The following is a 17,812-nucleotide window of genomic DNA, read 5'->3' as shown; positions in this document are numbered from 1 at the left end:
CTCTCTCTCTCTCTCTCTCTCTCTCTCTCTCTCTCTCCTCCTTTCCTTTCTCTTTTCTCTTTCCAAATCACTGGGAATCTTTAGGGAAAGTGATAACAGGACACAGAAGGTTAGAGAGTATATATTTAGGTACTGGGTTTGTTTGTTTATTTTCCATGACAGGGAAACAGGGCCATGAGTCAGTTGTTTATTTAGACAATGAATTACAAAACATCTGTGCACAGATACAGCTTTCCCACCTTTGTTGAAACCACACACACACACACACACACACACACACACACACCCCTAATTGTCTGGTATATATCAATGTTAGGCAATCTCCCTTCTGGCTAGATTTCTATATTATTATTCCTAATTATTTCCCCCTTCACTTTCTGTCTCCTAAAGACTTAGTGAACAAGACTCTTGTTTCCCTCACACAGCAACTGTTTCATAAATAACAGGAAAGAAATTTGTGAGCTACACTGGCCCCATGAAGTGTTATGAATGTTGCGTGTGTGGGCGACTGGGGTGAGGAAGTTTGCTAAGGGCATTTGAGTAGGAAGAACAGTTTCAAATTCTCTGGAGGGAAAGGATGATGTCTGTGTCCAGAGAGAACTTTCGTGATCAGAAATGTCATCTGTCTCTCATTCACCCAGGCCCTGGCTCTGGGATTGTGTATTATCCCAGTAGCCAGGAATGGCAGTAATGCATAGTTAACTTACCCCACTCCCTCCTTAGAGCCCTGCAAGATTCCACTCACTTCTCTATCACACTTGGCATGTAGCTAGTGTGGGTTTCCAAGTCTGGGAAAAGAAAAAAAAAAGAACAGATTTCTACCTAATACCACCGAGAGTCCTTTCAGGGATTTCCACAGAAACTAGGCCAAGGTGGGAGAATAGCTGTTCATTGGTAAGAATCCAGTCTTAGCATATATTTCCTGGGAACCATGTTCAGAGTCTCCTGTGGCTCTCTCTTTGCCACTGGATTGAACTGCTCTGAACCACACAGAACACCGGGAAGGATCTTCCAAAATGCCAGTGTGACCACGTACTTGAAACTGTTCTAGTAATCCCCACCTCCCACCAGAATTTTAGGATAAAGTAAAACCTTTGACATAGCCTACAAAGCATTTCTCAATGTGATGTCTCCAGTATGTTCACTGTAGTGTTATGACACAGACTCTCATGTGTCACACATTGTTCTATGGCTGACATATGAAGAAGAAAAAACCCTGAGCTCAATAACTCTTAACTCCTGGGATATTTGTCTCTGCCCCTATGTTTGAAGAACATGCCATGTACACGTGTGAAGGTCAGAGGGTAAGGTGAGGAAATTGGTTTTCCCCTTTCCACCATGTGGGTTTTGGTCAACAGGCTTGGCCACAGTCACCTTTGCTCACTGAGCCATCTTACCAGCTCCATATGGGTGATTTTTAAAGATATATTTTCTTTATTGGTTTATTACCTGTAATTTATCTCATAACTATGTATTCAAATTTCCTTATCTCTTTCACTCTTTTTATTATTTCCTTGATCTTAAGGCCCAGTGTCAATCTGCAAAAGGTTTTAGGCTACCATCATCAAGCATGCTGGCTAGTCCAAACAGCATTTTTTTTTTTTAATTAAGGCCTGTTTTGATAAGAGGCAGTGTTGCTTGAGCTGAGGTCAAGTTCCTTGTTCCACAGTATATGGGTGCTGGATAAATGGTTTAGAAACAAGGGAATAATTTGGTCTTGGCACACGCAGACAAGCCTCTTAGGCTACTGTAACATTTTGGCTGGGGCTTCAAAGATAACTAACTGTTCATCAGGCACAGAGGACAAGGATGGACATTCCAGGATCTAACAGTTCTTCTGCTCACCAGCTTTTGACTTCATCTCAGCAGCCTCGGAACAACACATAGCACATCAGAAGGAAGGGTAGGACTGAAGTGAACATACTGGAGATGTCACACGGTAAAGGCCAGAGTAAAAGAATCAGGTGTTTGTTTGGAGCCACAAATGTTGGAGTGGAAGATGATGTTAGAAGAATGTAGAAGAGTCAGGTGTGGAGGGTTTTGCAGGACATGTAAGTGCTTTTAACTTCATCCTAACATTATGGGGTAGGGGTGTCTTGAAGACTTTTGAGCATATGATCATAGCTACACACACACACACATATAAACAGATATACACATAAATAAATAAATGTAACTTTTAAAAAATGTTTTAAATCATCCATAGAACATAATGGAAGACTAGAGAAAAGAAACAGGGAGTTGGGTCAACAAGAAACAAATAGAGATGCCACAGACTTAAGCCCAAGCAGGCCAGTTAGTACACCAGATGCCAAGTAGGCTAGATGACGCAGCTAGTCAACAGGGTAAAAAAATAAAGATGCGTTGATAGCCTGCTCACGACACATCAGTGTAAAGTTAGGCCTGGTGCTGGTGATCCCAGCACTTTCAAGAGCTTAAGACAGGAGGATTGCCATGAGTTTGGAGGTAGCCTATGGAGCACTATGAAATTCTGTTATAAATAGCTAATCAAATCATAAGCTGTGCTAACATTACTCCAAATGAACTTGAAGTAGCTATATTACTATCAGACAATAGAGGTCTTAAAACAAGGAATATTATCAGGGATAATAAGGGTCACTTCCCAGTGGTTTGTTCATAAGAATGACATAGAACCTATTGCCTTAGTAACAGATATTCAGAGAAATTGCAAGACAACTAAGTGATTCTACTACTGAACTTGAAGATTTCAATGCTTGTCAACAATTGATAGAGCAAGCGTAACATCAAACAAGACCATCAAAATGGAAGATATGGGAGATTTGAATGACTGTCCACTAATTTGAGTTCCACTGCTTTCCTAGAATACACTTCTCACAACAATAAACACAGTCTGTTAAACATTACTTGTCATGATGTCCTTGGTCAGTAATACAGTTGAATATTGTACGTTATAAGAGTGAGTTCTTAGTCCTAAATGAGATGCCTTCATCAAAAACTTTCCATTCAGAGATCAGAGCACCCTGTGGAAGAGGAGGCAGAAAGATCGTAGGAGCCAGAGGGGATGGGAGACCAGACACGGTAGGCTGATGGACACTTGAACTCAGAGATGGTAGCAGCTGTGCAGCACCTACCCAGGTTTAATCCAGACAAGGTTCCAGCACTGAGAAAGGAAGGGAACACATACCCCAACTCCTAACTCGGAAGCTATGTTCACACTTAAGGACAGGCCCATGCCCAAGAGTAGATGGCCAACACAAAATGAACATTTCAGGAAGTTTTTTGACTCAGAATGCTTTCTTGGGGCATTTTTTAAAAGACCTTTATGTCTTTTGTTTATATATTACAGTTTCCAATTTTGTGTTTTTATGAGATTTCTGTAAGTGTGAATGTGTGTGTCTCTGAGCCTGTATTCATTTTTTGTGCTTTTTTTTTTAAATTTTTTTCTTCTGTTTGCTTGGTTTATCCTATTTGGGTTTGTTTATTTTTAATCTTATTTTATCTTATTTAGATGCTCCTCATTTGTTTTACCTTTTACATAATTTATTATTTTTATTTTGTGTGCATTGGTGGGGATGTTGAATCCCCCCAGAACTAGAGTTAACAGAAAATTCTAAGCTTCTATGTGGGTGCTGGAAATTGAACCCAAATCCTCTGGAAGAGCAGCAAGTGCTCTTAATCACTGAGTCATCTCTCTTGACCCTGTCTATTTGTATTCTAATGAAAAGAGAGAAAGAAATGGTATTGAGATAAATCAGGAGGATCTGGGAGAAATTGGAGAAGGGGAACTGTAATCAGCATATGTTATATGAAAAAAATCTATTTTCAATAACACAGAAATATAGAGTAAGAAAAGTATGCTCTCTGACCAGAATGCAACTAGTTAGAAATTAGTAACAGAAGATTTCCATAATATTCCCCCACATATCTGAAAGCAAGACAATGAGCTTCTAAGTAGCTATGCACTAAGACATATCAAAGGGCAATATAGATTATTTTGAATAGAATTGAGATTTTTTTTTAAAACCAACATAAAGAACATGAAAAGCCAGGAAAGAAAATTATGATTAGTACCTTTAGCTACCACCTTAACACACCAGATGAGAAAGAGAAAATTATACCTGAAATAAGGAGAAGAAATAAATAATAAACATCAAAGCAGAAATTAATGAAGTAAAATGCAAAATGCAGAGAACAATGAAGCAGGAACTTGAATGAGATTGATATATTTCAAACTGAACTGGTCAGGAAACTAATCATAAGTCACCAACATCAGCAATAAGAGAACTGACTATACCATTTATTACTGAGACTTAAAAATATATAAGAAGATAATACTAAAATAACTAAATATCAATTTGCAATTTTAACAAGATAGGCAGATTTCTTAAAAAAAGAAATCATCATAAAATATATAACAATATAGAAGACACACCTATGGAAGATACTGGATTTTTAAAAATACATTTTTAATTTATACATAACAGTTGTATATATTTGTGTGCATAGTATGGCATTCTAATGCATATACATGGGTATGATAGTTAGATGAGGGCAATTAGCAAGTTCACTATTTCAGACATACTTCAGCTCTTCTATCAGGAACATCCACAAATCCCTTCTATTAGCTATCTGAAACATCCAGTTAATTATTGTCAGGCTCAGATATCCATCCTAATGTATAGATATAGAGTTAGACACTATAGAGTATACACACATGCATACATACATACATATATACATGCATACATATTATACATATTATAGAGTAGAGAGTATGGACTGGGATAGTGGCTCAGTGGGTAAAATGCTTACTGAACAAGCATAAAGATCTGAGCTCAGATTTCCAGCACAGCTGTGCCTGTAACAGCAGCACTGGGGGTGGAGGTGGGAAGCTCTCAGAGCTCAGTGAACTGCCCCTCTAGCTTATACAGTGAACTTCAGGTTTAAAGAGAGACCTTATCTCAAAAACCAAGATGGAAAACAATCCAGGAACACAACAGCTGGTGTTGACTTCCAGTATTCTATACATGTACACATGGGTATATGCACCCATACACACACCATATACATACCACTCACATACAGTCCAGAAGCAAACAAAATAGCAAGTTATCATTCCTAGAAGGACAATGCCAGAGTTGTCACAATGCATGGTCTTCGATCATACTGCAGAGCTATGGTAACACAAACAGCATGGTACTGATGCAAAAGCACACACACACACACACACACACACACACACGCATGCCAGTGAAATAGAAGAGAGGTTAGATACATGTCTGCTGAAAGAAGAAAACAAAATATAAATAATATATTTTCCTTGATGTACAGTAACTGCATATTTACAGGATGCAGTGTGGCACCCCGCTACACATATACCAAAAGAGCACAATTGACAATCTGTACTTCAGGTTCAGTGAGAGGAACTAGCTCAAAAGAATTAGGGGCAGAAGAGATGGCTCAGTGCTTAAGAGCACAGGCTGCTCTCCCGGAAGACTCAGGCTTGGTTCCCAGTAGCCACACAGCATTCACAACTGCAACTCCAGGCCCAGGGGATCTGACACCTTCCTCTTGCCTCCATGGACATTGCTCATGTGTAATTTGCAGACAGACATGCTGGCAAAATACTCACACGCATAAAAGCAAAATAAAATGAAAAGGGCATCTCCTCAGTACAGCTACCCTTTTGACAACACATCAAAAACAAACATAGGAAAGAGAAAAGGTGAGCTCTTGATCAAATGGCAAAGGAGAGGTGGACCACCACATGCCAAAGAAAGGAGGATTGTGCCCTTCCCCCAGGCTTGAGTAGGCTAAACAGACCTTGAGTGCGTGCCACTATGGTTGTACAACCTAGGTGGAGTCATCAGGCCTCACCACATTTGCAATTTCCTACAGGAGCTTTGAGTAGACTGCCTGCTGAGCTTGCTTTGCAACACAATCCAGCTGAAATAAAGGATGGGTCTGTGGGTTCTCCCTGTATAAACACCCATGGCTATAGGTGCCTCCCCCCCAAATGAGGGGACTAAAAACTGAGAAACCTCTGTCTTGGGTGGAGCTCCACAGAAAACAGAAGTTACAGTATCCTGCATGGTGAGCGATGAACAGCATCAATGTTAACACTAGGTATAAAGTTTATTTTTTGAAGGCTGTTGTTGCAGGAGGTGCATTAAAGGGATACAGCTAGGCTGAGGAGGTGTGACTCAACACTGACTTCACCTACAGATGACATCACAAATGAGACAGGGGAATTCTATATGGGCATTTGTCTGCTGCCAAGAGCTGTATCAGGTGAGAGGAGCAGGGATTAAAAAACAGATGTTAGGAAGATTTTTGGTTCAAGTAAATCTATGCTGTGCATGGTTCCCAGAAGTAGTGTAAGACTATGTCGAGCCTTAGCTTCCCAGACACTCCCTGAGTGAACCACGTGGAGCCTGAATTGATGTGAAAAGCAAGAGGAATATATTGTTGCAGTGCACTGGGGTTGTCCCAGATCCAAAGGAGAGGCGGCAACCCCATGCAGCTTGTACAGTGAGTTTTTATACAGTTTTCAGGGCAGCAGCCATTAGGCACAATGTGATTGGCAGAACAGTGTGACTTTTTAAACTGATTGGTCTTCAGGGAATGAGGTGGCAAGGACTTTCCTTGTCTGAAGGTGGGCAATGGTCCTTTCTGTGGAATGTGTCCCCACCTGCAGGTTGGTTCACACCCTGTGGTCTGAGGAATGTTAATTAGCCTCTCCTTTCCTGAGGGGCAAGTGTTCCATGGCCTTCCCAAAGTTCCTGAGCTGACCTTTTGAGTAGGAATGGTAAATATACAAATGAGAAAGAGAGAGAGAGAGAAAACAGGTTTCAGAAGAGCAGTTGTCCCCTGCTCAGGATGTGTTTGCAAAAGAGAAGGAAAATGGATATAAGCCGTTTCAGAGCTCTCCTCAGACGGGAGGAGATCAGACATCCTGCTTCCTCTCTGGCTCCTACTGGTAAAGTTCTCTTCCCTCTCTTGTCTGTCCTTAGTGCACCAAACTGTCCATGTTTGTCAATTTATGTCTGTTTTTGTTTCATTAATTGAATGATTGTTGTTCTGTGTTTCATGTTGAAAAGAAAACTTTATCTGCTGGCTGTTTATACCTTAATTAGTTTAATTTGTTTAAAAGACAGTCTCAGTTGGCCTTCAGAGCCCTGCACCTGTAGTTAGGAGTCTAGCATAGCTGGAGAAGCCGTGCCAGGAGCTGATTGTCTGCAAAAGCTGCTCTCTAAGGGGCTAACAGCTTCTCAAGTTCTATGGCAAGTAAGCTGGTGGCTGTTTTCTTTCCCTAGAAAAAGCTCTGCAGTTGTGTTTATTAGGTTCAGCAAGTGACAAGTGCTTTTTCTCTTGAAATTACAGCTAGAAAGGATAAGAAAATTTTGTTTGATCTAAATATATAAGATGTGTGTAGCCACTTTATTTTTGTTTCTGACTGGTTTTAAACGTATAAATATGTTCCTCATGTCTTGGTTATAGAGTATTGGCCTATAAGTTATTGGGTATGATTAAAAATTTGTAACATTGGTAACAGAAAGTTAGCTTAAACTAACAGAAAGTTAGTTAGGGTTGGAGTCATTATAAACAACACGTGGCATGAGGGAAACAGGTCTCTAAAGAGACATCTAAATTGGGTAATACTTTATGTAATTCTTATCCTAGAAATCAGACTAGGATTTAGGGTAGTGTCTCTTTGAGGTATTGGACGCTGCACCGTCATGTGTTCATATGGAGGAACTGGCAGCCAAATTTTGTAACATGAAAATAATGCTCTTGGTATTTATTTTTAAGGAGCATGCATTGTTTACACCGTTAAAAGTTGGGTTTTGTTTTCCAAAATTATGGTTATGCTCTAATATTGCAAAAGAAACTTAAAAATTGTAGTTGAACTGCCAGTGTTCCATTGACTGCAGTTTGCAGTTTGATCACAGGCCTCAGGAAATAGGCCCAGATTAAGAAACATTTACATTTGAGTTTATGCAAAGCTCAGAGCAGCTTCAGTGGAGGCTTTTGTAGCATTCCTTTTGTCCTGGTAATCCTCTGATGTATACAGGGTCCAATCTATTACTAATAAGAGATCTAACCTTAAATTACTAATTGAAGAAAAATGTTTTAGAAGATTAAGACACTGGAGCTGATGTGCTCACTCACCTCCAGGGGATTGGTTATTCCACTAATCCAAAACAAAGTTCAAACTTAAGATTTATGAAAGGTTAATGAAACTAGGAACTTGTGGGGGCATTATAGCCTGGATTGCCTATTCTAGCTGCCATTCCAGGAAATACATTTAGAATTATTATGGATTGGAGGATTGTTTTTCTACTGACAAGTGAGCTTGCTTGTAATTTTGAAGAGCCCATGAGCTATATCATTGAAAAGTTTCACCTCAAGGAATGACTAATAGCCTTATGTTATGTAGGGCTTTGAATCTTTCAGTTTATATTACTCTCTATGTGGATGGTATTTTATTAGCTGATCCCTCTGATGGAGTTTTACTACAAGCTTTTCCTCTTAATATGAGTTTTAAAATTTTGGGGAGTAGTTGTTGCTCCAGAAAAGATTCAAAGGCAATATTTTTTTCAATATTTGAGGCCTCAGTTATATCCTCAACAAATTGTGGCACAGAAAATTCAAATAAGAAAAGATAATTTACTTAATTCAAATTATTTTCAAAAGGTGTTAAGAGGTATTAATTGGCTAAGACTTCACCCTTAAGCTCACCACAGGAGAACTTAAGTCTCTGCTTGATATTCTCAAGGGGTATGCAAATAAACTGATGAGGGACAGATAGTTTTACAAAGAGTAGAGGAAGCTATTAGCCAACAACAGATACATTATATAGACTATAATCATTTTGTTGGCTGTTTCACAGCAAATCTTTGGCAAACGGGACCATTAATGTGAATTCATTTTTCTTCATCTCCAAGTAAAGTTTTAACACCCTATTATGAAGCTGTTGCTGTATCAATACAGAATTGTAGGATAGAATCATGAAAGCATTTTGGAAAGAATGTCTTAAGAAATTGATGAAATGTTTATTCTTTATTCCACACAGCAATTAAATTGGTTATTGCAGAATACTGATATTTGGCCTATTGCGTGTGCAAATTTATCAGGCAAAATTGATAATCATTATCCAAAAAGACAAGTTGTTAAATTTGCCACTATACATACTTTTGTATTTCCTGTAATTTATGCATGCAGCTGATAAAGAATGCATTTATTGTATTTATAAACAGCTCATCTAATGGAAGAGAAACATATGTGACTGGATCACATGTTTGGTCTCTTGAGCTTTCCCCCCTTCACAAATAATTGAACTATGTGCTGTTGCCATTGTTTTTGAAATGTTGAAAAATCAAGCTTTTAATTTGTATACTGATAACCAATATATAGCTCATGGTTTACAGTTGCTTGGAATTATACGGTTTTAAGATACCGCTAATTCTCAAATTTTACAGTTATTTATACAAATACAGCTTAATTTATACAAATATAGCTTAATTCAAGAAACATGTACTGTTTCTTACTTTATAGGACATTTAAGAGCTCATACTGCATTGCCTGGACAGGAACAATTAGCCAAACAATCTCGTTTTTTTACATCATCAAAATAGTAATAGTTTGAGACAACAATTTGGTATTTCTAGAAAATATGCATGTCAAATTGTAAAGACTTGTCCTCACTGTCCTCAATTGCTTCATATACCACATAATGGTGTTAATTCTTGAGGACTTATACCTAATCAATTATTGCAAATGGATGGTACTCATATTTCTGATTTTGAAAATTAAAATATGTACATATGACTTGACACTTTTTCAGACTTTCTAATTGCAACTTCATTAACAGAAGAAGCAACTAAAAATGTAACTAGTCATTGCCTGCATTGTTTTTCTATGCTTGGTTTTCCAAATCAGATTAAAACAGATAATGGAACTGGCTATTGCAGTCAAGCATTTGAGATGTTTTATAGACAATTTAATATTATGCATATTACTGGAATTCCTTATTATTCTATAGGATAAAGTATTGTGGAATGGATCCATGGAACTTTAAAACAATATCTTCATAAGAAACAAAAAAGGGGGAATTAGATCCCCATACACCACATTATTTAAATCATGCTTTTAATTTTTAAAATTTTAAAATATAAATGCCAAGGAATTTTTTTCTGAGTGTCTATGGCACCCTACAACTAGGCATACTTATGCCTAGGTGAAATGGAAGGATCCACTTATTGTCATATGGCATGATCCCAATCAGGTATTTAATATGGAGAAGAGAGCATGTTTGTGTTTTTTTCCGCAGGATGCTGTAGGAGTATGCTAGCTGCCAGAGTGATTGGTGAGACATGCTGATGCTGGGACAAAGAATGATGCTAACCTGTGAGCATCATTCACATCATAACCTGTGAAAGCCCTGACAATGGTGACTGGGAAGCTATTTTGGACATATGTTCTTTACCCACCTTTGCTTGCCTATATCCCAGATTGGACATCTGCCTTGCTTCAAGCTTTTAGATCTTGTGGGACAGAGAACATGGAGACTGTGGAAATTCACTTAGAAAAATTAATCAAAAAGAAAAATTATAATGACTTTTCTCTTTCCTTTAGTGTGACTCAAACATGGACTGGTCTGAAATCAACCCAATATTAGAAAAAAGTAAATGACCGTCTTCATTTGGAAGGCTGGTTCTGGACATTTTCAGAGACATATTTGAAAGTTAGTTACAGTTCTTTATGAAGTTATGTTTGTAGTGGATAAAGTTGGACAGGATCTGGATTTCGAGCAAGTGTTAGTGCATGTGTTTAAGCTCCTAATCTTTTATTCCTTCAACAGGGAGGACTATGTCCAGCCCTCCATGAAGAATGTTTCTTTTACATTCATCATTCAAGAATAGTAAAGGATTCTATGGCTAAAGTTTGAGAAGGACTAGCCAAAAGGAAAAGAGAAAAAAGAACAGAATCAGGGATGGTTTGAATCCTGATTCTCCACTTCCCCATGACTTACAACTTTTATTTCTACATACTTTGATGATTAATTATAATCTTGTTGCTTTTAACTTTCAGACCTTGTATCTTAACAGATTGGTTGCCTTCACACATGATTGCTTTCAGCAAGCTATTCACCATGGCAGTTATTCACTGCTATGAAGAAATGAATTGAATGCATATTCATATGTCCTTTGTGGCTTTGGTCTGAATGGGAAAGCATGTGCTTTTGAAGGCCAGTAGTCAGGGACAGGTAAGAGTGTTCTTGAGCTCCTATCGACCTAAGACAAACATACATCAAAAGCTATGTTTGTTCTCCATGAAGGGTTAAGAAGGAGCAATATAGACACCAACCTAAGACAGGCCTGGTAACCTGGCCATTCTATACCCTAGATGGGATTATGGAAAACAAGTAGCTTGTGCTCCCTCCTCCCTCCAGCTACTGATAATTGCTCATCTTTAAAAACAAAAAAGGGGGGGGGGAGGATTGTGCCCTTCCCCCAGGCTTGGGTAGGCTAAACAGACCTTGAGTGCTGCCACAATGGTTGTACAACCTAGGTGGAGATATCTGGCCTCACCACATTTGCAATTTCCTACAGGAGCTTTGAGTAGACTGACTGCTGAGCTTTCTTTGCAACACAATCCAGCTGAAATAAAGGATGGGTCTGTGGGCTCTCCCTATATAAACAGTGTTGAATATTAAACTTTGAGCCTTGATGAGAAACGTTGTCTTGATTTCATCCTTCTCTCAAACCCTGTCCCTTTCATTTCCAGCCCCTCTTTCAGGTTACCCACTAGACATCTACAGAAGTAGACCCAGGACCCCACTCTTTAAAAAAAGTTAGTTCAAAATGGATCAGACTTTAAGTGTAAGGCCTAAAACACTGAACCTGTTGCAAGAAAACATAGGGGGACAAATACTCTGAGACACAGAAATGGGCAAGGGCTTCCTGATAAGTTTTCTGGTGAACAAGTAAAATCAAGAATTGAACAAGTGGAAATTGCACATAATTAGAAAAAGTCAACAGAGTGAAGGGATAAGCTACAGGATGGGAGAAGGTCTTTGTCAAGTATATATCAGACCAAGTATTCATTTCTAAAATATATATTGAACTCAAACTGGGTCTGAGGGTCAATTCTAGCACTTGAGAGACAGAGGCAGACTCTGAGTTTGAAGTCAGCCTGATCTACACAATGAGACCTTGTCTCAAAAATGAATACAACTTATAAAGAACTTAAAAACAAACAGCAAAACACCAAACAATCCAGTCAATAAGTAAGCTCTCAGAAGCTCTGAGAAATGAATAAAATGAATTGATAGCTCTCAGAAGATGACATAAAGAGGGCCATAAGTACATTAAAAAGAGTTCAACACCCTCAGAAATCAGGGATATGTAAATTGAGACTGTATTAGGATTCTACCACATCCTAATCAGAGAAAGACTATCATTACACAAATAAACCAAAACAAATTCTGGTGAGGATGTAGGGATCTTTATACACTGCTGGTGGGGATGTAAATTGGTCCAGCCATTCTGTTAGTCAATATGGATGTTATTCTAGAAACTGAACATAGAATTTCCACATGATGCAGATATACTACCTCTGACCATATACCTGAAGGACTGTAAGAATACACAGAGATAGATGCATGTACATGTTTATTGCAGCTCTGTTCACAACAGACAACTTATGGAAGAGGCACAGTGTCCATCAATAGATGAATGGATAAAGAAAATGTGAAATACTTACATGGAACTTTAGTCATCCATAAAGAAGCAAGATATTATTACATCATTTTCTGGAAAATTGATACCCCAATCAACTATATCAAGTGAAATAAATCAGTCACGAATGACAGACAGAGCTTGTTTTCTCATTTGTGGTCCTAATTCTTTATTGAATTCTATAAACATGAATGAAACTGGAACTGGAGAGATGCCTCAGCAGCTAAGGGCACAAGCAGCTCGTGAAGAGGACAAGGGTTTGCTTCCTAGCACTCACCTGTGACAGTTCCCAAACAGCAGCAGCTATAGTTCTAGGGGGTCTTCTGGCCTCCTCCAGCACTACATGTACACAAACAATTTGTTTAAACAAACTCTGTGCATGACTGCATGTTGTGCGTGTATATGCATGTGTGTGTGATGAGAGACTAGTGAAGGGGCAGAGGAGTACGGTGAAAGGAAAAGCATGGGAGGGATGATGAATGGTCAAGTACTTTATATACTTGAAGAAAATTGTTTCTTTGAAGCATAAATGCACCAATGAAAATATCCAGAAAAAGATGCTATTGCTCCTATATAACTGAGTCTTCTGGCTTCTAGGGGCACTGTACTCAAGTGATGCACGCACATGTATGCAGGTAAAATATCTACATGAATAAAGTAAGATGAGATAAATAAACAGTAGTCTCTAATGGATAAAAGAATGGTTTCAAACTTATTTATGACAAACAAAACACAACTCATAAAAACTTTGTAAATTTTTTGGAGTAATATGGTTCTATTAAAGAATCTTTGGTCCAATATGTGGTCTCTGACTCTGATTCCTGACACTGAGCTCCAAATCCTTTGAAATAATCTGAGATATAGAACTATCACTTATTCTAATGAGGTGACTTTTGATGGCATCCTTAACGGGGGTCATCAAAAAAGACCAAATCGTGATTAGAAGCTTGAGATTGTCGGCTGTACCAGTCTTCTGTAAGTGAACTAGTAACTGGTCATTCCTGCTTGATTAAAACCTCCATCAGTTCCATATCCACAGTTTCTAGGCTGTCAGACACACACATACTGGGGCAAGGCTGTCATCTTTTATATTTAAGGTCCTTCTAGACTTTCCCTATATCTAACTCTTCATATGTATCCTCTATCATATCATTTATTAGATAACAATTAGGAATTTTGTTATCTGAGTTCTGTGAGTCATCTCTGCAAATTACAGGCCCTGAGAAGGGGCTCATGGGAACCCCAACTAGCAGCTCATCTCTCAGAAATATAAGCAACAACCTTAGGACTGGTGATTGCTACCTGAAGCTCCAGTATGGGACTTTCTTACAGCATTGGTCCCTAATCTCTGTGATCCACATCAGCACTGCTTAGTGTGGGAACTGATTTCAACCACAGGACACCTGGTGCTGCTGGAGAACTGTCTGGTGTGGGGAAAGAAACACATGCTCATTCTGAGCCCAGAGGTGGTGTGTGTTCAGATGAAGGAGAACAGGTGTGCATGAGACATTGTGGTGGGAATGCTGAGTAGACAATTGGATAGCAGGAGTCCAGAAGTGACATAATAACACTGCAGCAATGGATGAGGTCACCAAAGAAGTCTGAGCACGTGCACATACACAAGAGCACACAAGTCTGAGGCATGAGTCCCTGGGAAGCGGACACTCAAAGTTGGAGAGACAAGAGCATCAGACTTGCCAGGACTCACAAGCACTTTAACCCCATGGCTCACTCAGTGCTGAACCTGCATGTATGTTCTAAGTTTAAGGGATTTGTTAAGTATAAGAAAAATTGCAAGAGCAAAAATAAATAATATCAAAGGGAAGACAATAGAATAGAAACTGCTAGAGGCAGGAGAGATGCTTGGCTAAATCACTCTTCCAGAGGACCTGAATTCAGTTCCCAGTATCTATGGCAGGTAGATTACAACTGCTTGTAGCTCCAAGGGATCAAACACCCTCTTCTGGCCTCCACGAGCTCCTGCAGTATGCAGAGTGCACTTGCACATACACAAAATAGGAATAATGAAAATATAAAATTAGAAAAAGATAAAGTAAAATTGATTCTCATCACTTTTAGGCAAAATAGAAGTGGCTCTACCACACATTAACAATTTTGTAAGTATAAAACAAAATCTCCCAGCACTGGGTCACAGCCTGCAACAGCCACACCCAGCTTTTTATGTAGATGCTGGGATCCAAATTCAGGTCTTCATGTTTGAACAGCTGGCATTCTCATCCACTGGGCTATATATAACCCCAGGATTTTTTTATCTGCTCATCTGGGTTCCACACCCAGAATTCTTTTTATTTTAATTTAAATTTTTGAGGATTACATACATGATACTGTATTTACATAATTTCTACACATCCTGCTAACCCCTCCCTGCCCCTCCCCATACCCTCTCCAATCATAATGCTTACGTCTTTAACCATTATTGCTGTACATGCATACAGATAGAAAAAGAAGCTCTGCTGAGTCCACGTCGTGCCGCTCACATGGATGTGTGTTTAGGACTAACCACCTGGGATTAGGTAGCCTAACAGGACTTATCCCTAGAGAAGATTGAAATTTTCCCTCCTCCACATTGGCATTAACCAGCATCATCATTAGGCAAGTCTTAAGCAACCGTCCTGTTGCAATCCCATGGGTGCAGTTCCCTGTCAAGTCTAGAAGACATTATTTTGAAGCAGGTGTCCTGAACCTCTGGCTCTTAAAATATTCCCACTCTTCAGGGTCCCCAATGAAGGAGCTAGAGAAAGGACCCAAGGAGCTGAAGGGTTTGCAGCCCTTTAGGACGAACAATATGAACTAACTAGTACCCTCAGAGCTCCCAAGGACTAAAACACTAACCAAAGAGTACATAAAGTAGGACTCATGGCTCCAGCAGCATATGTATAGCAGAGGATGGCCAAGTCAGTCATCAATGGGAGGAGAGGCCCTTGGCCCTGTGAAGGTCCTATGCCCCAGTATAGGGGAATGCCAGGGCCAGTAAGCAGGAGGGGGTGGGGTGGTCAGCAGGAGGAGGGGGGAGGGAGCAGGGGTTTGTTTTAGTTTTTGGTTTATTTTATTTTATTTGATTTTTGTTTTTGGAGGGAAACCTTGGAAAGGAGATATTGTAAATAAAGAAAACATCTAATAAAAAAAATATTACCACTCCCTTTTCTATGATGTTTCTTGAACCTTACATGTAAGGTTCCATTGCTGATGTAGCAGTTAGGTTAGGAACATCCCAGTCACTTACTCTCTCCATTTCCATAAATTGTGGAACTTTGTAAAGTCTCCATCTATTGCAAAAAAAAAATTTTAAGTCTTTGATGAGGAGTGAGAGCTTCACTAATCTGTGCATATAAGGATAATTATTTAAAATGCTTGAAATTGTATTAGTTTAGGAAAATGGTGGTAGTGCTGATGTAGTCTGTGGGTATTGAAATGGTACAGTCCAGGGGTCTGGATTGGGTTTGTTTTTTCTGCCAGTTAAAGAATTAAGAGGCAGAAAAATTCTGAAGTGTAATAGGTAACAGCAGAGTTGAAGGAGGACATTATTAGGGGTGGGGAAACACACACACACACACATACACACACACACACACACACACACACACACACACACCAGACACAGAAAACACCCAAAGTCAGGTAGGAATAGTGAGGAGGGACTGAAATTCAGTATCTTCTTGAGGACTGGAGGTTTTAAAGACTCTGAAGAGTTTTTCTCTCCTGTTTTAGGGTTGATCAGTTTGAAGACAGATATGATATTTGATTGGTTGTGTGGCATGTTCTGTTCAAGTCCTGAACTCTGACCCAATCCCATCAGCAGAGAGCCTGCTGTTGGGAGACAAACTTGTCAGGTTTTTGTCTCAAGTCAGAAGGTTTGGGAAGAAGCTGGTCATCTTGGAAATTGGCCAACTTCATTACCTAGTCATGACCTATCATCTAGTCATTGCCTAGTCATCTTCTTATCTCTCTGCCTAGCAGGCCGTCTGTCTACCTTCTGCTCCCTCAGTAGGTCCTCCTCTATGGTCTATGACCTCTTCATCCATTGGTAGTCAGGTAAGTTTATAGTACCAGGCACCCACCTACTGAGAAGGCCTAAGGCCAGTTAGACAGCTGTTGGTTACTGACAAGAGAAAGGTACCACGGCTGCTCCACTGGGGATACTTCGTCAGATTCACTTTGGTATGGTTCGTAGGCTTTACCACTGGGTTGATTGCTTGTCTCCTGGGGCACCTTGCCCAGCACCTTCAGATCCTATGAGAGGTAGGCATCAAAAGGGAGGCTTCTGGTCAGTTCCAGATCAATTTCTCCCAGTTTTGTGGCCCATGTGTAGTGTCTTTCAGTAATAGGGTCAAGTTCTGGGATGCAGCCAAGGATAACAGCTAAGGCTCTACTGTTTAGGGAGTTTATTGGACACCCTCTACCCCCATAACCAGCAACTCAAATGGATGTTTCACCTGTCTGGTACTGAGGTTTTTTGTTAGTTTTTGGCTCTTGGGAAACATTATCACCCTGTAAGGTTTAACTACATCTAAATTTTACATATGTGTATGTGAATGTACATGTATATGTATATTTGTATATGCATATATAACCTTTTTCTCTAATTTATTTTATGTACATGAATACACTGCAGCTGTCTTCAGACACACCAGAAGAGAGCATTGGATCCCACTACAGATGGGTTGTAAGCCACTATGTGATTGCTGGGAATTGAACTCAGGACCTCTGGAAGAGCAGTCAGTACTCTTAACCACTGAGCCATCTCTCCAGTCCCATGTGTAAACTTTTAAACTGATGATTCCTATGGCTTTTTCAAACATGCCTAGTGTTATTTATGAACCTTCCCTTAGGAAGAACACCCTGATCAGCTTTCAGGAATAGAAATCCTATTTCTACCCATTGTAGACTTTTGCATCCTTACATTATCTCTATCTCTATGACTATTTGTTTATTATTTATCTCTTAAAATAACTTATCTTTCGATTTATGTTCACTTACTTTAGAAGGAATGTTGTTGTAATAAGTCTAAAGAAAAAGTGGCATCACTTAAAACCTGAGTAGCCAAGCAAATTAATTAATGAATTAGT

This window comes from Mastomys coucha, unplaced genomic scaffold, assembly GCF_008632895.1.
Source record: "Mastomys coucha isolate ucsf_1 unplaced genomic scaffold, UCSF_Mcou_1 pScaffold23, whole genome shotgun sequence".
NCBI lineage: Eukaryota > Metazoa > Chordata > Mammalia > Rodentia > Muridae > Mastomys > Mastomys coucha.
This window is presented reverse-complemented; position numbering follows the sequence as displayed.